The sequence below is a fragment of the Nycticebus coucang genome, chromosome 8 (assembly GCF_027406575.1).
Source record: "Nycticebus coucang isolate mNycCou1 chromosome 8, mNycCou1.pri, whole genome shotgun sequence".
Classification (NCBI taxonomy): Eukaryota; Metazoa; Chordata; class Mammalia; order Primates; family Lorisidae; genus Nycticebus; species Nycticebus coucang.
The window spans coordinates 60,552,886-60,578,189 of NC_069787.1; the positions used below are offsets into that span (position 1 = coordinate 60,552,886).

Consider the following 25,304-nt stretch of genomic DNA (forward strand, 5'->3'; position numbering starts at 1 on the left):
TTAAAATTTTCAAAACAATATTTTCCATGTAAACTACAGCAACAGAAGCAGTCTCTTAGTGAAATTTTCAAGTTATTAGCATTGTACAGATTAAGTTAGTTGAGTAAGATCTTCTCTTTTAAATGGCATCACATAAACAGAACCTCTAGAAAGAGTTATTTCCTCTGAATCTAAAGTTCCATATATTTTGGCTTATATTCATTCCTTCACTGTATCTCTAATTCTTAGGCGTAGAATTAACATCCCGACTTGTATCTTTCTAAAGACATGCATACTCAGAAGAGCTCATATAAGCATGTACTTCATTCATTTAAATTCCTGACTGATGGTAAACTTAAAAAGTTGAACACTGAAATGACAGAGTAGTATTATTTTATATAAAGATTTCTTCTATAAGAAACGGATATAAGATGGTGTACTTTCAGAATTTGATTATGTAAGGGAGAGAGGATACAGCATGAATAAGGATGTATTACAGACTGCATGTATTTATCACCATGGGTATTTAATCTGAAATATGATGTCTTGGCTGTAAAAGCAAGCTTCTTTGATAAAAAGTTATATGTTCATTGGGTGGCGCCTGTGGCTCAAAGGGGTAGGGTGCCAGTCCCATATGCCGGAGGTAGCAGGTTCAAGCCCAGCCCTGGCTGAAAACCACAAAAAAAAAAAAAAAGTTACATGTTCATAATTAATAGATGGGGTCACTGAACATTATCTATAGAACTGATAGAAAAAATAATTTTTTTTATTTTTTAGTGTTAGTAGCTAAAGGTCAATTTGATGGTTAGAAGTAATGTTCTAAAGTCTTAATTAGAAGGGTGGAAAAGAAGGAAAAAAGAAAAGAAAGAAAGCAAAAAAGTGAGAATGAAAACAAAGAACGGGAAAGAACAAAGTTCCATCTTTGCATTCTATCAATCTCTCACACAAGAGGGTTACAATGGATTTCAAATAAGTTAATTAAGTATTAAAATCAATCATCTGAAAGTCTTAATATTTAATATTGTTAGATTGTATATCAAAGTAGTTTTATTATTTATTTACTCCAAACCTTTCCAGAATACTTCATTTGACAATGGGGGGTCTATATCTCACAAGATAAATGCATTTACAATGCCAGATAAATTATATATAAAAAGCATTTGTCTTAATACGTGTCATTCAATATTAAATATCACCCCTTGGTAAAACCCTAAGACCCTAATTCATTTTTACCAACCACATAATTTTACTGTTAAGTGTTGTCTAATAAAATAGGTATATGTAATAACCAGATACTCAAATGTTGTCTAGGGCTATGAAAGGGTCAACATACAAGAACAATGACTAAAGTAGAACTAAAGTAGATTTAATCCTTATCATTTTCATGCTATCAGAACACGATATTTAGGGTAAACAATACACTGTAAATTAAAATACTGATTCTTAAGTAATATGCATAATGAGAATTATGCAGAATATATGAGAAGTTCACAGGTGTGCTTAAATATTTTATATTATAAAATAAGAACACATTTATTTGGCCTTTCCATATTCAAATGGTATAAGTTATAATAAAGTGGCAGTTGTGACCACATAAGCCAAGAGAAAAACTGAACATTCAGAGTCAGACTGCCTAATAAAAAGATCTCAACACCATATCCTTCTATATTTTGACAGTTCTCTTTAGCTCCAGATGTAGACACTGGGGAAGTAGCTCAACCTACAGACCAAGCCTTTTTATTATTATTATAGAGCCATATAAACATATTTTCAGTTGTGACTGTCCCTATTTTACCTTTAGCCTTTCAAGTATTCAATCAGGTTTTCATAAAATCAAGGTTAATATAATATACAATTAGGAATTCAGCAAAAAAAATGAACAAAATTTGAAAAGAGAAAATAATTTGGCCAGTTATAGTAAACTGATGATACTAAGAATAAGAAAAAAGAAATGGCTACTCTCTCCAAAAGCATCAAATCAAATCAAACATTTTATCAAAAAATGAATTAACAAAATAGCATCCTGTTGGTGCAAGCCTGTGGATGCTGGGGATGTTTTCAAGGTCGTATGACGAATTGCAGAAAGATCTTTCTAAAAAGCCCATAAAGATCTGACATTTATGCCTTGGTTTTTAGTAAGTGGAGAGTTAGGAAACATAAAGAAACTTTAGTACTTAAAGACAGTTCTTTCGATTAAACAATAATAATATCACCAAACACACAGCACTTATTAGGAAGCACTGTTTAATATATTCTACATATGATTAACTCATTTAAAGCAGATACTATTAACCCTTTTACAAATGAAGAAACTAGAAACATTATGTGACTTATTCAAAGTCATATAGCTAGTTACTGGCAAAACCACCTCAGATGAATTAATAATAACTTAACTAATGGCCCAACAAAAATTAAACCAGGAAATTATAGGATAGAATCCTTTATTGTTAATCACTGTTTAACATCACAACATTCTAGTTTACTTTTCTCTAATTCAATCTCTTTCATAATCTCGAATATTGAATAAATAAGGTCCTAATAGTTAAGCTATATGTATCTTGTACAGAAAATGCTAGTGAAGAAAGAAAATAAGCTATGGATACAGATAAGGTTCAGCAAAATTATGATTTTAAGAATAAGTCACATTGGACCTTTGCAATCACTATCAAACAGCCAAAATTGTTTCTGATTTTCAATTTCCAAATGCAACAAATCCACATTACACCAGTTACTTCAGTACCAAGTGACATCACTGAGTGAAGGTCAGCAGCTAAGAATTAGCACCTGGTCCTTGCTGGTCAAAATAGCTTACATGAAAACATTCATACTTTCTTCCCTTCCATTTTATTCACACCTCTTTTCCTGCTGAGGACACCTTTCCTCCTTGCTTTTCTAAATCCTTCCTTTAGGGACCAGTGCCAGAAGTAGTTTCCCCCCTGTAATGCAGCACTGGAATTGTAGAAACATATTTTTTATTATAATCGTTATTATTTTTATGGTTACCCTCTATTAGCAAGTGCTGATTTGGTTTCCATAATCTGTGGTCAAAAAGTTTCCTATTTAAAAATGTGAATGAGAAAAAAATGTTAAGTATATTATTAGTAAGGTGGTAGAAAACATCAAAAATCCTTAAGATAGTATTTAATAAATGACTTTAATTGTATATAAAATGATACTATAGCATATATTGTCATTCGCTGACTTTATTAAATATTCCTGGACGTATCATGTCTGTTGCTTACATAAACCATTATCCTTATCATAAGTAGTTCCTAGCTTACTTAGCTAATCATACATTGTTTTTAAAAAGCAAACTATGTACACACATTCCTTTAGGGCACAAAAAAGTGGTTTTTCATTGCTGTGTATTCCCATAATGTGCAGATATTATCCTAACAGTAATAAATATCTATTGAGGAATTAATAAAAAATAATCCATCACAATCATAAATGTGATTCATGCTACTGATAAGCAAAGCTTAACATCCCTCTGTGACATGCTTACTTATCACCTCTACTATAAAATATATGTGCCAGCTGAGGCTGAATGCCAGTATTAAGCAACAAATGCCAGTAGTTAGAATACGAAGAACTAAGTTTCCTCTTCTGTCAAAGACATTCTTATAGTATAGATTCTTCTTACAGAGGAAAGGTACTCAGTTAAGGCTGTATGACAAACACACCATTGACTGGGTGGCTTAAAAAACAGCTATTTATTCCTCATAGTTGTGAAAGCTAGAAAGTCTAAGATCAAAGTGATGGCTGATTTGGTTCCTCCTTTGCAGATGACCATCTTCTTGCTGTTTCCACAAATGAACCATCTCTCATGACTCTTCTTATAAAGCAGTGGTTCTCAACCTTCCTAATGCCACAGCCCTTCAATACAGTTCCTGTGGGTCACAACCCATAGGTTGAGAACTGCTGTTATAAAGGCCCTAATCCTTTCTTTAGGACTTCACTCTCATGACCTAATTACCTTCCAAAAGCCTACTTCCAAAAAAACCATCACATTGGGAATTAAAGCTTCAACATATGAATGAAGGGGGAGAGGCAAAAAAAATTCAGTTCGTAACAAGTAGGTAATAGGAGACACTTCAGTACAAAATTAAATTTCACCCCCCACCCCGCCCCAACATCACTATTCCTAACACCTTATTTCTAGTCTTCATCTCACCACTGAACTCCTACAATACACTCCTCATAGGTCTGCCTATTTCTATCCTTCCTCAGTGTTGTAAAGCCAGTCATAATGGTCCTATTATTTTCTTTCCCAGGCAGGCTGGGATAAGTCATTTGAAGTACTTCTAGAGAAGATTTTTCTGGAGAAGTTACATGTTTCTAGAAAAGGTTTTTCTCTCTCAATTACAAAGATGTACACCCTTAATAGCAGATTAGCCAGCCCTAGATTCATCTCACCCCTGGACCTCTTACTTTTATGTAATAACAGAATACTTACCATATAAACCAGTTGGGATTTTGTTACTTCTAATTGAAGCCCAATATACCCTCCTCCTACAATCTTTACCACACAATATCCAATGTGATTTTTTCCCCATGAGGGTTTCCCAGCACAGTCAGCATAAAATAAAATAGGTACACATTTGCATAAAATAAATGTTAAAGAGATTAAAACCAAGGATATTTGAGAAGACAGATCTTATAAAATAGATGAGACTAAGTAATTAAGATTATATTTATTTATTTATTTTTATTTATTTTTTATTTATTTTTTTGCAGTTTTTGGCCAGGGCTGAGTTTGAACGGCCACCTCCGGCATATGGGACCAGCGCCCTACCCGTTTGAGCCACAGGCGCTGCCCCAGTAATTAAGATTATAAAATAATTATTTTAGAGAAGTAATGATCAGTCCCTCTATGTGAGAATTATCTCCAGACCTAGAGACCTCCCTAGAGAGAGTTTATGGCAGCTGATCAGACAGTTGGCCTGTACTGCTGCTCTTAACACATGCTTAGAACTAGAGGATTTGAGAAGGCCTAAGCTCTCTGGGGACTACTGGGTTATCAGACAACTTCTATCCTCTTTTTTCTGCCATCTACACTTACCTTACCCTGAATAAAGTAGGAAATTGTCATATTTATCCATGCCCTTTGGCTAGAAAGCCTTCTCTTTCTTGCTGAAATCAGGGAAGAACAAAGGCATGAAAACTTCTGTGCATTTAACCCAACATGTGATCTGTGATCTGTGAGTTAAGACCATCCAATTATAGGAAAAAGAACCCACTTCTTGTTTGGGGCTGGAACTATGTTAGCTTATAAACATACTAGTACAGTGGGTTAAAAACTGTCATAAGCTCTTATGTTTTAACTTTAAAAGTTTAAATTTCAAGATATTTCTGAGAAACTAGAAAATGTTATATAATATGCAAACTATATAAAGGTAACCATAAATAAATAACGAAAGAACTATATCCAGTGAATAGAGTATATCATAAAGCAATGATTATGATTAATCACATTAATAAGGTTCATGAAAAATGTTAACCATTGGAATTTCTAATTATCCTTATGTATACAAAAAAATGTTTTTCAATGATTAAAGTTTGAAAGTATTTCAGAATAACATCTGCTTTACATTTGGCATAAGTAGATAATATCTTGTGGCTAATCTTTTAAGTCAATTTTATTAAAAGTACACACATACAGACACAAACAAGGTATGCTATATAACCAACTATACTTTTCTTATTTTGAAAGATGTTTTTACTTTTACTTCAGTTATCTATTTTCTCTTCAGAAGAAATTAAATTCTAGATAAAAATGGTATTCTGTAAGGAGTGATAAATTATATCCGTTTTTTAATTTCATATACATAGGAATGTCTACCTCATGACTGACATGAGATTAAACAAATCATTATGTGGGGACACAAGCAATAGGTTGTAATACACTATATAATTTTTATTGTTATAGCTTTCTGACAGTATTAATAAACAAAAAAGTCTTCATAAGACAGGAGATGTAAGAATAGCTACATCTTTTTAAGGTTATATTGATGTCAGCTAAATAAAAGGTAGCTCAGATTATAAATAGAGAATAGGGGTACACTATAAAAGGGCAGAAGGCATTCTTGGCAGAGGAAACATCATATGCAAGTGCTCAAGGAACTGACAATCCATGCATATTCCATTCAAAGTATGTAGAGTCAGGATCAGCGCGACTGATACTTAGGTTCAAAAATTATAAAGGACCATACATCATAGCTTATTGACCATACTCTAGATTCTGAGCTTTTTCCTAAAAGTAATAGAAACCACTGATACTTTTAAGTAAAAATGAAGGCACATCTCCTGCTAATTCTCCACATTTAATCTTTCTTCACCTATAACCAAACTACAGACTTCAGCACTTCTAAACATGTTGCTCCTCTCACAGGTACTAGTTTTGTCAAATTCTGTGCAGAACCAACTGCTACTTGCCTCCTCAGCTCAAAAGCCTCCTTTTCCCAACATTCCCTTTTCTAATTTGACTCAGACGCCCATGTACCTTGTGAACAACTCTACCGCAACAATAACCATACTTTAGTACTACAGTTGGTTTCCCACTAGCTTAAACTCTTTCAAAGGATAGAGGATGTGTTTTCTTCATTTATATTCCAATTTACAAGCACATAAGAACTTGCAAAAATCATTTATTCAATGAATCAATATTCAATGAATCAATATAAATGAAAAGACACACTTCTGCGTAAATCCTAGATACAGGATTGACATTTGTTCTACAAAGAAGGATACAAATTGAAATGATTTTAAAGAGCCATAGTAGTATATAATATGCCATAGGAATATATATAGATAACACTGTATGATATATGCAACCTGAGTTATCTAACATACTGATTTAAAAACTATACCATAAATACAATCTAAAACACTCATTTACAAATATATATTGAGTACCTACTGGGGCCAAATGCCACAGTAGTGATTCTCATATCAAATACAAACTCAATAGGCAATTTGCTTAATTCTAGATACTACTTGGTGTTACTTGGAAATTACTAACACGAAGCTGCACATTACAATTATGCTGAAATGCAGAATTTACTTTCAATGACAACTTTGGACATTCCTATATCATGTAACAAACTAGATTACTCAGAATGTTTTCTTTTCCACAAAATCAAAATCTTTCTTGAAATGTCAGCCATGAACATCATAAAATTATAGAGAATGATGAGGAAGCAGGCTTATAATGCATATAAATAGGAGAGCATATTAGCCTGCATTTAATTACTAGTTCAAACAACACCCTAATCTAACCTTTGACAAGTAAAATAAATGTTCTGAATGATTTAACTAAAGCAAACATTTGCTGTTAATGCCAGCTAATTATAGTAACAACTGGAAAGATAAGGGGAAGAGAGATGACTAAGAGAAGGGAAGAGAAGAGGAGATAATTTTTTTTAAATTAAAGTTGAGATCTGCAACTATTCACTGAATCATGATTTTTTTGCCCAATGAATTTAATTCATAGAAAAGGGCAAACTCTGTAGGAAAAGTGGCTTTATGAGTACTCAGATGAAAACAATACAGCTGATTAGATAGCTTATTTTTTTAGTCTATAAAAAGTCACCTGACTACCATAGGAACAAGAAAATAAGGTATAGATGAATTAGGGTAAAAGTGGTCCCCCTCTCTTAAGAGGCTCAAAGTCCAGAAAATGGGTTGCCAGACTAGCAAAAATAAATTTTAAAATGAAATGAAATTTTAAAATAAAATAAAAGATGGCCAAATTTGAATTTCAGAAAAATGCAAACTATAACACATACTTAAAAGTATTCATTGTTAACCTGAAAATCAAATTTAACTAGGTGTCCCATATTTTATTTGACAGTCGACAGGTAAGAGCACATATTGATGGGGAAATACGTAGTATGCCCCAGTAAGACCTCCAGGATCAAATAAGATCAAAATTCTCAAAGGGCAAGATTTCAGAAGAACTCATACAAAGGCAGGAAAGACATGTTTTTTCCCAGAACTCCTATCTACTAATTGGTACTGAAAAAACTAAAATGTACTTTTCAAATGTATTGATCCATCTCCACAGAAACTTATTTTTCAATTACCCTGAAAAAGAAGCTGTAAAAATATATTTGTATCAGGCAAATGAACAAACAAACTTCTTAGTGGGAACAGTTGGCTATCAAATAGCAGAGAAATTAAATATCTGACAAAAATAACAAGACCGAGAGTATAAGACTATTCTTACACAGTATTGGGAGTACAAATCAAAAACAGCCTGAGAAACATGGTAAGACCCCATCTCTACAAAAAAATTAGTTGGGTACCAGTTACCCAGGAAAATCACTTAAGCCCAAGAGTTCAAGGCTACCGTAACTTATGGTTGCACCAGTGTACTCCATCCTGGGTAACAAAGCAAGACCTTATCTCTTAAAAAAAAAAAAAAATGTACAGATGACCCTTGAACAACATGAGTTTAAACTGCACAGGTCCACTTATAGTAGCTTTACTTCTGCCTCTGCCACCTGAGATAGTAAGACCAACCCCTCCTTTTATTTCCTCCTCCTCTTCCACAGCCTACTCAACATGAAGGTGAGAATGAAGACCTTTACGATGATCTACGTCCATTTAATGAATAAGAAGTACATTTTCTCTTCATTACAGTTTTATTCTAAGAACACAATAGATAACACACATATAAAATATACATTAATTGTTTCTGTTGCTAGTAAGGCTTCCTATGAAAAGTAGAATATTAGTAGCTAAGTTTTAGGGGCATCAAAAGTTATAGGCAGATTTTTGAAAGTACAAAGATCAGTGTCCCTAATTCCATATAGTTTAAGGGTCAAACGCATTATCATTACCCATAAAAAAACAGGTGCGTTTAGGGGCAAAACTATCTGAAGAAAACTGAATGCTGCTAATTTGTTGAGATTCCTCTCATTAAAATACATAACATTTTCATTCTTACATTAATGTTAATAAATATGCATAATACTACAGAATAATCTAAGCTCTTATTGGGACCTTAAATTTGAAAACAAGTTAATAAAGCACAATATGAACAAGACATGTTATACCCCATATTAAAAGGGCCAAAGTAATTACTAGCAGCTAGGAGTGATGGTGCACACCTGTAATCCCAGCACTCTCGGCGTCCAAGGCAGAAGGATTGCTTGAGCTCAGGAGTTTAAGACCAGTCTGAGAAAGAGCAAGACCCCCATCTCTACTAAAAATAAAAGAATTAGCTGGATGTGGTGGTACATGCCTATAGTCCCAGCTAGTTGGGAGGCTGAGGAAAAGGATCTCTTGAGTTTAAGGTTGCTGTGAGCTATGATGACGCCACAGCACCGTACCCAGTGTGACAGAGTGAGACTCTGTCTCAAAAAAAAAGAAGAAAGAAAGAAAAAAATTGATTACTTGCTTCAAAAATAATGGGCTTATTTCCTCTTGGAGTAGAAACTTCTATTTACTTGGATATGAGAACCAAGAGGCCCCATCATAAATGTGCAAATGTTCTAATGTATTAATAGAAGATCATCATTATTTAGAGAGATAAGAAAAGTTCCAATTTCCCAAACTTGATCACATACAAATATATACAGACTTTATATAATGGATACTGGAAAGTGATTATCATTTAGGATATTAAAATACTATAAAATAATGAATTTGAGTTACATTGGAAAGTGATCTGATTGGGGAGTTTCAGAATCTTTGATATCTATGTTGATTTGTAATGCTTTCATCTTTTCCAAAAACAGATATTTCTATGCCTCTTTTTTCTATATGTTTTCTAACATCCAAACCATTTGATGTTTCCATGTAAGAAAACTGACATTAAAAAAAAAAAAAAAAAAAAAACACAGAAACAGGTTTGGAGCCCGTAGCTCAGTGGTTAGGGTGCCGGCCACATACACTGGGACTGGCAGGTTCAAAACCGGCCCAGAGCCTGCTAAACAACAATGGCAACTGCAACGACAACAAAAAAAAATAGCCATGCATTGTGGTAGGCACGTATAGTCCCAGCTACTCGGGAAGCTGAGGCAAGAGAGTCGCTTAAGTGCAAGAGTTTAAGATTGCTATGAGCTGTGATGCCACAGCACTCTACCGAGGGTGACCTAGTGAGATTCTGCTCCCTCCTCCCCCCGAAAAAGGAAACATTACGAGCCCTCAAAATGAGAATAAAACCATTTGTATTGCATTTTTATAAGGGGGAAAGTTTAAAGCACTGATAAAGCACACAGCAGCAAAACCAAAAATGTATCATTCAAGTCTTCTAATGAGAATTCTATTTACAGAAAACTATGGCTACAACATGAATAAGCAACAGGAATTTTTTTGCTCCATTATAATCTTACGGGACCACCATCATACATGCAGTCCATTGTTAACAGAAAGTTACAAGGCACATTATCAAACCGCTGTCCAAAGTAGCTGTACCAATTTACATGACAGTAAGGGAGAGTCCTTATTTCTCTACATCCCCTCTGGCTCTTAGTATTATGAGCCCGTTTTAATTATTTTCAATCTGATAGCAAGAAATGGTATTTCATATCATTTTGATTAGCATCTCTTTAACTACTATTTGATTGAAAATATTTTCATCTGTTGTTATTAGTCAGTGTTACTAATACAGAGAAAACAGAACCAATAGGGGAGAAGGAAGGGTACAAGAATGAGAAGGGTTTAAGAAGAGTGAGAGGGAGAGACTGTTCTATCAACCTGTCTATTAAGGAAGGAAAGATGATAGTAAGCAGAAATTTGGGGAAACCAAGGTGGCACAAAATCAACTTAATGAATATTTATAACTGAATCCTCTCACGTGCCAAATGCTAGTGCAGAAGATGAGCATTCAGTAGTGAATAAAACGGTCAAAGTCTCTGTATACGATACACATTCTAAGGGAAGAACAGTTAAATAGGATTAAAAAGTAGTTCTCATGTCAAGTAATGATTCATGTTATGAAGAAAATGTGAAGAGGCCTCGGGGACTGAGAAAAATAGGTACACAACTGAGAGTTTATTTGGGAGCTGGAAGCTCGTTTGAGAAAATGTAGTTTTGGAAGCCCCCTCTGAGGTGGTAATATTTGAATATAGAAAGGAAACAAGCCACATAGTAATGTGGAGGCAGAGCATGCTGGGAACTGCAAATGCACAGATAATAAAGTGGGAAATAGCTTACAGTTTTGGAGATATTCAGAAAAACAGATGAGAGGTAGTGACTTAGGTTCTTTTAGGCCATTAGGAACTATTTATACTCTGAGTAGCAAAGAAAGTCACTGGGGGTTTTGGGACAATTATATGGCACAATATAATCTATTCTTTAGAAATATTACAAATCTCTCAACTGAGGAAAAGCACTAAGTACTTGCCTGTCCTCTCAAAAAAAAGCCCTTCCTCAGGTTAAGAACAAAGGTAAATACCAGCCCTCAAAATAAGACTGTGGTATATGAGAAAGAAGAAGATAAAAAAGTTGTCACCGGGTGGCACCTGTGGCTTAGTACGCAGGGCGCTGGCCCCATATACCAAAGGTGGCAGGTTCTAACCAGGCCCTGGCCATCTATAACAGCAGTGCCAACTGCAACAAAAAATCGCCAGGCGTGGTGGGCGCAGGATTTGGAGGTTGCTGTGAGCCAATGGTCCTCAACCTTCCTAAGGCTGCAATGTATTTTCATTGTTACAGAGGGTCATGACCCACAGGTTGAAAACAAACCCCTGTGTGAGCTGTGATGCCATGGCACTCTACCAAGGGCGACAGAGTGAGACTCTGTTTAAAAAAAAAAAAAAAGTCACCACAGAAACATAAAACAAGTTCAATAAAAAAGAACCAAGGAAGTATAGTAAACAAAGGTAAACCAAGTCATACAAAAGAGCATTTAGCCAGAGGGCAGTCCTCAACAGGCTTCCCATATTTTCAGAGAAATAAAAACACCTACCCCAAATAAACAAACACAAAATTAGACAGTCATGTAAGACAATAAAATAATATAATAAATATAATTTGATTTTATATTTGTATAACAAAACTTTAAAATCTGTTTTCTTTTTGTTCTGTTTATATTCCTCTATAGTTTGAATGATTATATCCTATATAAAATTCATGTTGAAATGTAATCCCCAATGCTTACGGGGTGGGACCTTTAGGAAGTGATTAGTCTGTGAGGGCAGTACCCAAGGTTAATAATGATTAATAACAAAAGGTTGGAAGGAACTAGTTAAGTGTCCCACCCCCCCACCCCTTTTTTATACAGGCTGGCTACAAAATAGAAGTGGATTTTTACTATTACCTGCCACAAGTCAATGGAAAATACTTAAAACTTTACATCAGTCTTTTCATTTTGGCACTGAAAGTACCTATCAAATGGATAAAGCTCTCTTTAATGGAAAAAACTTATTCAAAACTATAAAACAGATAATTAGGACTTGTGATGTATGTCTGAAAAACAATCCTTCAAATCACCATCTAGCTCACCCAGGTATAAAAAAAAACAAGCTAAATATCCAGGTGAAGACAGGCAAATAGATTTTACTTGTTTCCCTAAGGTACACAGTGTACAATATTTGCTGGTATTTGTGGATACTTTTACTAATTGGGTTGAAACATTCCCTTGCAGGACAGAAAAGGCCCAAGAAGTAGTAAAGGCTTTAGTACTTGACTAGAAATTATCCCTAGTTAAGCCCTTTTCGTCCTTTTATGCTTTCTACCATGTGAGGACACAGCATTCACCTCCTCCAGACAATGTAGCAATAATGTGACATTTTGGGAGCTGAAATTTCTAATAGACTCTACAAGTGTGGTCCTTAACCACCTACTTGGCTTCTCTTACCACTATCTCTGAGCTACCTAGGCTTCAGCCACATTGTCTATAACAGCAACAAAGAAGTTCATTCTGGCCTCAGGACCTTTACAGGAGCTTTTTCCTCAGCCTACCACATCTCTCTCCTATTCTGTCTGAAGAACAAAACATACATTTCACTTCTTTTTGTGAGGTCTTCCTTGATATTCCTCTCCTCCCCTAGATTATTTTTCTCCCTTATATGACCTTCTGGCAGGCTTCATCTTTCTATTGCTATACTGAACACAATCGTGTAGGGGGGTGGAGGAGAAGGAGAAAGGGTTGGGGAGGTTTTATAAATATATTCATACATATCTATTTTAAAGGTTTACTGTCATACCTGAATTCATGAAGGCAAGGAATATGCCTCATATAGTGCTGGCACACCAAAGGCACTTACTAGTATTTGTGGGCAAAAAATGTGATAGAATTAAATTCAGCAGGTCAAGATGCCACAGTGAAGTCTAAACTCAAGATGACGGAAATAAAGGCTAACTATGTACTTTTTAAGAATCTGGCTAGCTTTTTTTAAAAGGTAAAAATTGATCTAACCTAAAAAAACCCATAATTCAACAGGAATAAGTATACGAAAATATACTTCGATTCAATACCAAGGGCAATGGAGAGGTAGTTACAACTAAATTCTTCAGCAAAGGACAAGTAACTAGAGCTTATGTTTCTCTGTTTAGAGAGAGTGACCACAATTTAGATTCTAAGTATGAGAAAAACTAATCCGTCCTCCCAGTCTCTTTATTCTTTCACTCCATAAGCCACTCCTGGATATTTGAAAATTAGGCATAAAATACCACACGTCAGTCAACATTTTATGCAGAATACTTTTATTTTCTTGAAAACCAAGTGGACAAAAATTTCCCCCAATTATTTACCTAAGTACTGAAACTTTCTCAGATACAAGAATAAATTATTTTTCTACAATCCAATAATCCCTAAATCTATTTCTCCCTTCAATTAAAAGATAATATATTTAAGACAGAGTGCTAGCTTATTTGACCTGTTAAAGCTAATTTCTCTCTAAAGCAAAAATATCCAAGCTTGGAACTCAAAAACTATCTATGTCATTAATTAAATTAAAAAGCTTGCGTCGTTTCCTTTGTACTAACAATTATTGAAGTTCAGAGCTCCTATCCTAGTGTCTGGTGTATCTACTTCAAATGAGGGAGAATGAAAGGGAAAAATGAACAGGTTAAATGAAAGGAAAGGTAAAGAAAGGAAAACTTTAGCACCAACTCAATTACTGCTTTATCAGGAACAAAGGCAAAACAAACTGTAAGTCTCTTCTTTCATTGATAAAAAATGCTCCTTTCCTAAAAACTATGTTAGTAAGAAACTGTTGGTGATAAGAGTGGATTAGATAAATACATTAATGCAGTCAATATACAATAGATTTTGTGAATTGTTTGATATATCAACAGGCCTCTAGTGCTTACCAGCTCTCTTTTAGTTATAAATGTGAATTACAGAAGATAACCTTTAGTCAGTTCTAACTACCCTTCTGAATTTTGGTTTCTTTTAGGATTATGCTTAAGTTATTCTAATTTTATTTCTAAAATATTTTACAAAGCAGACAAATCTGTAACTCAAGGAAGTCAGTGTCTTATTGCATATTTTTCTTTCTCTTTTTGTCTCTACACACATAATATGGGCACATATATCATACATACACACCCCTTCATTTCACTATTTCACTCCATTTTGAACATTAAAAAAACAGCCCTTCTAAAACATGCGGTGATTCTTACATTGATCTATATAAACAGGATCAACACTGAAAACTGTAAAGAAATACATCAAGAAAGCAAAGAATCACCCATTCAGACAGAAATGAGGGTGCCTATTCTGGAATTAATACAATTATTAATATACAATTAATTACCTTACATTTAGAAATTTTTCATCTTTCAGGATGCAAATGCATTGTTCCTAACATATTAGGGGGAGAAATTTAATCACAGATTCATAAATTTTAAACTACTCAAAAGATGTCCATGTTTTCTTCATTAATGGAAAACCAGTCAGATTACATAACAAGATACTTCTCAGGTTAGGAATCATGTTTGGTATCTAATCATACTAAATATATATGTACAGAAATCAATGAATAAGGGAAAATTTAAACTAGAACAGAAAATCTGAATCAGATTCAAATTAACATCTTTTTACCTATTTCTTTTGGCAGTACTTGCACAATCTGTAGCAACAAACTATCACTTCATTATCTTCCCACAAGATACTAGTTTTCTCTAACACTTCACAATACTTCTGAGATAGCATATCTAACATAACACCTCTGCTTCTCTCCAACATTTAACATGATAAAGAAAAGGCAGAAAGAGAGAGGCAATGTTAGTGTTACAAGTGCAAGAATCCAACCCTCATGAACATTCAAATTAACTTATCTATCTCAAACCTTTCTAACTACTTTCCCACACAGGCATCAGACATGATCTAAGTTACTATTTTCCAAAGGAATGAATACATAGTTGGGTTATTCCTTCAGTGTTAACTAATGGCAATCATTAATTAAAGGTAGGGGGAGTAGTCCCATTGAAACAAAAACATAACTAAAAGCATAGTAATTTAAAGGTCCAAGGTGGTGGTTCTAACTAATCAAGTAAAATTGAGTAATCACAGGTAATCTTTTAGTAAAGCTATTTCTATTTTTAACCTAGATAGGATCACTCAAAGGGGAACTAAAACAATAAGCTTTTAACTCACTTAACTAATCAATATCAAACTTCCTTGACTGTGTAACAATATAGTTTAAAATCTTTCTTCAATGATATTATTCAAATGAAGATGTAATTGATTACTTTACCTGCTTTGTAATCATACCCAGAATGTGAGTGCAGTGACCTACATGTAAAAACATGCAGGATGTTCAGGTTTTTATCAGAAATTAAATGTAGAGAGATGGAAGTTTACATGTTTCACTCCAACCAAATCCACTCACATGGCCATCTCAAAATAGGTTTATTCCAATGTTTTCCAGCATCAATGTGCTTATATACAAGCATTCAGAGGGCAGGACTCAAGCTCACTTAATGTGTTTTAAAGACTCAAGCATAGCTTGATACTTATTACATCCTAGTTGAAAGGCATTTGACAATACAATTGCGGAAAAATTCAAGGTTTGCTTGCATGTGAAATCTTGTGCCTCGTACCTTATGATTTCAGCAGTGCCATGTGTGCTGCGATAGTTAAGGGCCTGTCAATGTTTCCATTATAAACTCTGGTTTTCAGAGGTTTCTATCTTGGCCTATAAAAATAGACTCCGGTCTGTAACTTGGCATACAAAGTACTGGTATCAGCCCAAGAGAACATTTTTTGTTCCAAAGATTAAAATAAAAATCTGTTTAGTAGTTTTAAGTTAACAGAGTGTAAAAAAAAAAAAAAAAAAAGTTGGGGGACGGGTAGGAAGAAGATAGAACGTTTTTAAAAACACACACCAAAAACCAATGCTCTATGTCTCACCACTGCTTCATTTTAAATTTTCAAATGATTAACACAAAATAAACCAATGATACTGTGTAAATGGAAAACCTAAAAAAAATTTAAAACATTGTGGTGGCTACCAAAAAAAATCATAAATTTTTAAACTACTGTATTATATCTCAATAATACCCACATTTAAATATTATACAAGTACCTACAGACAGTAAACTAAATTATTTCAAAGGTCTGATTTAACACATATATAAAATTACTTTTTAATAAACCACTAAATGTAGATTCATTTCAGATTAGCAGAGATAATCTTCCATTCTATCCTCAAGGTATGTACCAAGAAGTTTCTAAAACAGATAACTCGAATATAGGAAACTCTGAAGTAGTCTTTCTATACTGCTGAAAGACACTGACTAAAGTCATTTTTTGTTTGTTTGTAGCTTAATATAGGTTTGTTTCTTTCAAAAATATAACACTGTTATATAACCTGCTGTATCTTGAAAAAGCACATTTTTCAAAATTAACTTCTGTTTGCTAAAGAGGTTGTAAATTAATATAATCTATACAGAGAGTGATTTGGAAATAGTCGTCAAAATTAGAAGGACATTTTTAAATTTTTTAATATAAAATATATACAACAAAAAAGTTACCACCTTATCCATTTAAGTGTACAGTTCAGTGTTTATTTGTTTATTGAGACAGAGTCTCACTCAGATACCCTTGGTAGAGTACTGTGGTATCATAACTCACAGCAACCTCAAACTCCCCGGCTCAATCAATCCTCTTGCCTTAGCCTCACAAGTAGCTAGGACTACAGGCTTCTGCTACAATGCCCAGCTAGTTTTTCTATTTTTAGTACAGACGGGGTCTCGCTCTTACCTAGGCTGGTCTCAAACTCTGAGCTCAGGCAATCTACCCGCCTCAGTCTCCTAGAGTGCTAGGATTACAGGCATGAGCCACTGAACCCAGACTACAGTTCATTGTTATTACATACATTCATAATATTGTGCAAACAACAGCAGTACCATCCATCTCCATAACTCTGATCATTGTATAAAACAAACTTTGTGCCCACTGAAAAAATAACTTCCCATTCACTTTCCATTATGGCTGTACCATTTTACATTCCACAAACATTGTACAAGAGTTCCAATTTTTCCTTACCAGCACTTGTTATTGCTTGATTTTGATAGTGATTCTGTGATGGCATCTAACTATAGCTTTAATTTCCATCTCTCTAATGACTCATGATGATAAGCACCTTTTCACATACATATTGCTATTTGTATTTTCCTTTGGAGAAATGTCTATTCAAGTCCTTTGCCCATTTTCAATTCAGGCTGTTCATTTTTTCACTGGTGAGTTTTAGGAGTCCTCTACATAATCCTTTGTCAGATATATGATTTGGAAATATTTTCTCCATTCTGTGGATTATCTTTTTACTATTGATAAATAGTAAATCTTTTACTATTGATGGTGTCTTTTGATACAAAAAATACTTTAATTTTTATTCAGAAAAATTTATCTTTTTTGTTTTTGTTGCCTATGCCTTTGGTATCATAGCCATGCAATCACCACAAAATAAATCACTGCCATGAAGGTTTTGTGGAGAGACCTGTAAGACGACGACGGCTGCTGGCCTAAAATGGCGGAGGGATGGGAAAAACCTAACCTGTAGAGATAGCTGCTCCCCAGAAACAGATGACGCGCTAACTGCTTGTACTACATTAGGCAACCTATAACGGAGCCCCTTCCCTAAGCCCGGGGGCCCCCTCCTCAGCCGGTGAGACTCAGTACAGAGGCGTCCCTCCAGGAGGGTTTTAGACTCTGTAGGGAAGATGAGACAATTAGGCTTTCTTGCCTGAGGGCCAGGAGGAGCCAGATTATTTTGAGTAAGGATGATTAGTCAGGCAGGTGTCCGTGCTTTCTTAAGTAATGGTCATTAGGCGTGATTCAGAGCCACTGTTGTTCTGGCCACTACTTAAGGCTTTCCACCCAGGGGGACGCGGCGGTGCTTGCTCACCTGTCCTCCACAAGCTGCCTGCAGGGCGTCCCACGGGTCTGTCCGAATCCCGTGTGAACCTTCCTGCCTCAAACCCTGGCAGTACAGATTCCATTTCAGGAGAAAGAAGAGGAAGGAAGAGGAGAGCTTGCTTTTTTCCGAGCTGTATCATTTCTACAATAAAGTGCCCTTGATCCTTCCGTTGGTGTCCTCGTCCCTGCTGGTCAGCGGCCCTGCGACACCGACAGGTTTTGCCCTGTGTTTTCTCCCACTTACAGGTCTTACTTTTAGATCTTTCACCATTTTGAGTTAATTTTGAATATAGTATTAAATATGAGTTCACTTCATTATTTTTCATGTGGAGATCCAGTTTTCCTGTACCATTTGTTGACAAGACTGTCCTATCCCCATTGAGTAATCCTGGCACCTTTGTCAAAAACCATTTGACCATATATGTCAGAGTTTATTGCTGGACTTTCTATTGTATTCCATTGATTTATATGTCTGTTCTTATGCTAGTACAATACTGTTTTAATTACTGTAGCTTTCTAGTAAGTTTTGAAATCACAAAATGTGAGGAGTCCTCTAGCTTTTTTCTTCATTTTCAAGATTGTATTGCTATTCAGATTTCCTTGAGATTCCATATGAATTTTAGAATAGGCTTTTCTATTTCTGCAAAAAATGGCATTGGCACTTTGGCAGGGATTACATTGAACCTGGAGATGTCTTTGGGCAGTATTAACATCTTAACAATGTTAAATCACTCTATCCATGAACAAGGGATGTGTTTAATTTACATACGTCATTTTTCATTTCTTTCAGCAATGTTTTTAGTTTTCATTGTACAATTCTTTCACCACCACCCCCTCACTAATTTCTAACTGTTTTAATATTTTAGATGCTATGGTAAAATAAATGGAATTATTTTGGTACTTTCCTTTTCAAACTATTCATTGTTAGTGAATAGATTAAAATATATCTGCTTTTTGTGTACAGATAGTGTATTCTGATGACTTGTGGAATTCATTTATGAGGTCTAACAGTTGAGGGGTCTTTATGGTTATCTACATATACAATCATATATCATCTACACAGATAATTTTACTTCTTGCTTTCCAATTGGATGCCTTTTATTTCTTTTCATACCTAATTACTATGGCTAGAATATCCAGTACTATCTTGAATAGAAGTGACAAAAGTTAACATCTTTGCAATGCTCCTGGTCTTACAGAAAAAGCTATCAGTCTTTCACCATGAAATATGATGTCTGTTACAAAATTTCATCTACAGTAGTCCCCCCTCATCCACATGGAATACATTCCAAGACTCCCAATGGATGCCTGAAATCACAGATAGTGCTGAACTCTATATGTATTATGTTTTTCCATGTATATATATATACACACACTCACACACATATATACCTATGATAAAGTTTAATTTATAAATCAGGCACAGAAAGAGATTGATAGCAATAAATAATAAAATAGAACAATTATATCAATATGCTATAATAAAAATTATGTAAATACGGCCTTTCATGCTCTCAAAATATCTTATTACACATAAAATTTTCATATGGAGTTAACAAAGGGTCACTAAGACTGCTGAACACAAAACCACGGATAAGGAGAACCACTAACTAAATGAAATTCATCACTTTGAAGCAGTTTTCTCCTATTCCTAGTTTGTTGAGAATTTTTATCATAAAAAGTTGCTGAATTTTCTCAAATGCTTTTTCTGAATCTATTAAGATGATCATATGGTTTTTCCCTCATTCTGTTAATGTGGTACACTATATTAATTTTCATATATGAACCACCCTTGTATTCCATAAATAAATTCCACTTAGTCATGGTCTACAATCCTGTTAATACACAACTACATTTGGTTTTCTAGAATTTTGTTAAGAATCTTTATATCGGGAGGCGCCTGTGGCTCAGTGAGTAGGGCGCCGGCCCCATATGCCGAGGGTGGCGGGTTCAAACCCAGCCCCGGCCAAACTGCAACAAAAAAATAGCCGGGTGCTGTGGCGGGCACCTGTAGTCCCAGCTACTTGGGAGGCTGAGGCAAGAGAATCGCTTAAGCCCAGGAGTTGGAGGTTGCTGTGAGCTGTGTGATGCCACGGCACTCTACCAAGGGGCATAAAGTGAGACTCTGTCTCTACAAAAAAAAAAAAAAAAAAGAATCTTTATATCAAGGCTCATATATATGTATTTTTTTACCTTAAAATTACATTCTCAGAAATTTTCACTGTCAATATACTTGTACATGTGAAATTGTGTATGCATATTGGACTATTCCTCATAATTTTTTAACCTAATTTCCATCAACAGAGAACTTGTAAATTATTGTACATACGTACAGTAGAATTACTGATAGTTATTAAAAAAAAGAAAAAAGATAAGAAAATGATTTAGTGATACAGAAAGACAGGTTATAAAAATAAGTGAAAATAGCATAGTTCTTCAAATATTACTATTTGTAGATGGGGAAAAGAAGAGAAGAAAAAAGAAAATGTATGTAGTTGAATTTGCCTTTTCTTTTCTTTTTTGCAGTTTTTGGCAGGGGCTGAGCTGGAACCCGCCACCTCCGGTAAATGGGGCCAGTGCCCTATTCCCTTGAGCCATAGGCACCACCCTGTATTTGCCTTTCTTTACATACATAAACTACCCTGTTTCCCCAAAAATAAGACAGTGTCTTATTTTCAGGTGTGCTCCCAAAGATGCGCTAGGTCTTATTTTCAGGGGATGTCTTACCTTTCCTGTAAGTAGGTCTTATTTTCGGAGGATGTCTTATTTTCAGGGAAATGGGGTATTACTAGAAAGACACACAATAAATAACAGAGATTAATGATTTCTTATAAATACATTGTAATGATTTAGGGTGGTAATCCTAATCAAGTCTTAGAAACAAATATTTTAATCAAAAGAATATTAGGAAAAATATAATTCTCCATTTTTTAAATTAGTTAAAACAATAAAATTGGATATATTTAGAGTTGTGGTTATTAAACATTGGTGTATGTGAAAATCACCTGAAATTCTTCCTAAAACAGATTCCTGAATTCTAACCCAAGAATCTCTGATTCAATGGATCTTGAAAGGGGCTTAAAAATTGTTTTTCTTAAAATTCCCTAGGTGATGCTGAACTGCTGGACTAGGGACCATACTTTGAGAAAAACTGTTCTAGATAAATGACTACAAAATTGCACATAAAACCTACCTGCTATAGTATTATAAATGTAAAATCGTTATTATCAATACTATCTGCAGAGGACGCCAAGAGCCAGAGGACCTCTGAGCAAGATCATTTGCAGCTGGGAAACGGACCCTCGGGTGATTCATCCGCAGGTGCTCCTTGCGGAGAAAGAGCCCAAGCCCATGGCAATCCTTAGGCAGGCAGTCATTGTCTAATACTCCCCTCACCTGTCTTGTGCTATCTCAATAAAAGGCTACTGCGGAGGTTGCTCAGGGCTAGCCTGCAAATAAAGTTAGCCCGCCTCCTACAAGCTTGTACTTCTAATCCAAGTCAGGTCTGGTTCCTTTCTGCGGTGATCGAGTCCAGGGCCATAGGAGCCAGTAAGGGCTGCGACAACTATCTAGACAAGAAAGCTTGTTTTCTTAAAACTTTTAAGAAGTCTGGATGGTAGGGGTAGAAGATGATTTTATTCCAAACATAGTGAAATAATGGCATTTAGTTCCACTGCACTTTTCAAATTTAGCCTCCTATCTCCTATTTCTGCTACAGTATGGAAACCAGAGTAATGATTTGCTATCACACTGCTGATATAAGTTGAAAGACAGTAAAATAAGCTGAGGTGAAAGTTATATTTCATAGCATTAACTACAAAAGGACAAATAGCTGTGGGTCCCTATACTAACATTAATCAACTATGGGATGACTATCTTTACTTTTTGATTTGTTACATATGCCATCAGCTCTTGATATTTAGATCACACCAACTTCAAACAGATCTCTTAGGGGTTGTGTTAGGTCCTTGCACAACTCATATGTTGAAGTCCTAAACCCTAAAACCTCAAAGTGCTATCTTATTGGAGACAGGACCTTTGCAGAGGTAATCAAGTAAAAATCATGTCTTCATAGTGAGACCTAATCCAACATGACATGTGTACCTATAAAATGGGGATAGTTGGATATGTACTCAGGGAAGACAATGGGAACACACAGGGAGAAGACAGCCACCTACAAGCCAAGGGAAGAAACCTGGAAGAGATTCTCCTTTGTGGACTAAAAGGAATCAATCCTGCTGACATCTTGATCTCAGAATTCTAGCCTCCAAAATTGTGAGATGGTAAATGTTTGTTGCGTATGCCACCCAGTTGGTACTGTGTTAAAGCAGTCTTAGCAAACCAGTACAGGAAGGAGTTTTCTCACTTACTTACTTTTTTTTTTTTTTTTTTTTTTTTCACTTTAAAGATTCAAAGCAACATACTGCATCAAGTCTTGAGACAACTTCTGAGTCATATTTCCCTTCAAGAACGTCCAGTCCAATGGCTTATTACTTAAGAAAGCATGAATATTCATTATTCATAAATAACGCTTGGCATTTTTTGATGTTTACTGACACCTGCTTCAATGAGTCACCAACAAAAGTAAGAGGAACCGACACTGAACTCTCCTTTATTTCTTTTGCTACTATCCTAAATGCGTTAATCATTATTTGCTGCCTAGGACTTAGCACAAACCTTCTAATTGATATTTCTTTTTCCAAACTATCATGCACACTGCTGGCAGCACTGTTTATGTAATTTCACTGAGCAAAATGTGCCAATAAATACCTTTTCAAAAGCATAAGCTTTTACCGAATTTAAGGTATAGATGTATATAACTTCAAACAAATTACTTAAACCACTGACATGTTTGCACCTTGCAAATTGAATTTCCCTTAAAAGAATTAGCAATTATTTAATTAAATAAGAATTAAATAATTCTTTAATAAAAAGAGAAAAAGCAATCTCATAAATTATCATTAAACATACATGAGCATAACCATCACCCTTTAAATAATCCCTAAGTCCAGCACAGAAAGATATTATCTCTAATCTTAAAGTAGGGGGGTACAAATTGATAGTTCTTGATTTGCGGGTGCCTCAGAAAATACCTATGCTTATCACAGAAATCCTATCATGAAAAGTCTATCTAAAGATTCCAAAAATTGTAAGTAAGCTAGTGATGGGGAGTTTATATTTTACATAACTTCATTTTATATTGTACATTAGGCTTACAAACATGGTCTCAATTACAAATTAAACTTTGAATCCCTTACCATCTTATTATCAAATCTCTCAACTACTGAATTTTTATGTATTTATATATAAAGTTCATATACAGCCATTTGTTGTAAATTTATTTTTTAAAAAGCACAAAATTGCTAGGGACCAATAATAGTTATTACTAAATTTTCTCTAGGATTTCTTCTCCTTCTCTTTTTTTTCTCAACAGGGTTTAGTTATGGTTTAGAAATCCAAACAGACTGCTGATATTCCTCAATTATAAGTAAATAAATTTCACACCTTTAAATATTATTAAAGTGCAAAAAAACATTTCTTGGCTACTTTATACATAATATTTAAGTGTAACTATTTTGGTTGGGTCCCAGTGAGAACATCTCTTATTAGTCCTACAATTAAATGATTCAGCAACCAGCCACACTATCTTTGCCTTTTAACAGTTCCAATCAGTAGCATATCTAGGTGTAATCAACAGCAGCAGGGGGCTGTAGGAAGCAAAACAAAACAAAAACAGTAGGAATCTTTGCTAGAATACAGAAATTGATACAAGGGAACATTCCAGGCTATTTTAATCCAAGTTAACCTAAAATATTAACAGTCTGATTTTATAATCTGAATTGAACGAAATAAGCAGGATAACTTTTAAATACTTGAAAACAACAAATTCTAAGTAGTTAATAAGGTTAAAATGATAAGGAACTGTTTTTGAAATAAATCTTCTCAATCTCAAAAGGTCACTGCTTCTGTTTTGGTTATTTAGCATCCATTTAGTAGACAAATTAAAGCCCTCTATACCTCCTAAGGCTACCATACCTAGCAAATTTCATGATCATATACTTACAAAATCTAAAGCATTTCAGAGAAAAACTGACAATGCCTTTACTCCTCTTAAGAAATGTTCAAAATTTTACCAGCCACATTAGTACAGTCTTAAGATGTAATTTAGCAAAATGTTCTCATTTTTTCAGTTACCTATTTCTGATTCCCTAGTCTACCATGAATGGATGATAGTTAAATGCTATGTCTGGTGCCATTTAAAAAAGTATGCAGGTAGCACAGTGATTTATTTAAATGAAAAATCAAAAGCCAATGGTAGTATGATGTGGTGACTATAAATTTTAACTACACAAAAATTCACAAATGGAAATGTTACCATAGTAACAATGTGATCACATTGCACGTGAGAATAGCTGGTTTCATGATATAATTCTATAGCTGTTTACTGCAGTTCGCACAATGAGACATCTATGAAACCTCAATTCTGCTCCCTCACTCTGCTCAGAAGAACAAGATGTGAGGAATGTGGCTGACAAGTTTGTAATCTTGTCAATTTTTTTTTTTTGCTTCCTTTAAATTTTGTAAAACCAAAAATAGTTGAAAAAAACAACCTTGTCTAAGATTTAAAACTTCTAGCTATAAAATTGTATATATGACATATTTTAACCTAGATCGTGAGAATTTCAAAGCTATAGAAAACAAGTATGCTTGATGGCAACCACTTCTCTCTGAAAACACTTACAAAGTGATTTAGCAACTATCCCACAATGCTTTTATTTCAAAGTAGTTTTGTATCATAAAAGAAAAAATACAGAAAAGGAAAAAAAAAGCCCATTGTGCACCTTCTACCTAGCAGATAAATTAAGACAAACGCTAATAAAATATTATATTATCTATTATTTGCAAATCAACATTTGTCTTGAAAAGGTGCCTTTCATAAGAATGTTCCAGACTTGTCATAGCTATTGTTGTGGGGAAAAAATACATTTAAATATAACCATAGTAAGGA

General features: G+C 34.6%; 1 protein-coding gene across 23 annotated transcripts in view; it reads right to left on the reverse strand.

Moving 5' to 3' along the window:
* TBC1D5 (TBC1 domain family member 5) overlaps positions 1 to 25,304 on the reverse strand; it is a 584,642-nt gene that overhangs the window by 360,592 nt on the left and 198,746 nt on the right. For 19 of the 23 annotated variants that reach the window (XM_053598460.1, XM_053598458.1, XM_053598446.1 and 16 more), the window contains one exon: positions 21,023 to 21,083. The exons of the other annotated variants lie outside the window; for them this stretch is intronic. The gene's annotated coding sequence lies outside the window, so the exon portion shown is untranslated. The remainder of the gene's footprint in view (positions 1 to 21,022; positions 21,084 to 25,304) is intronic. 23 annotated transcript variants of the gene reach the window in all.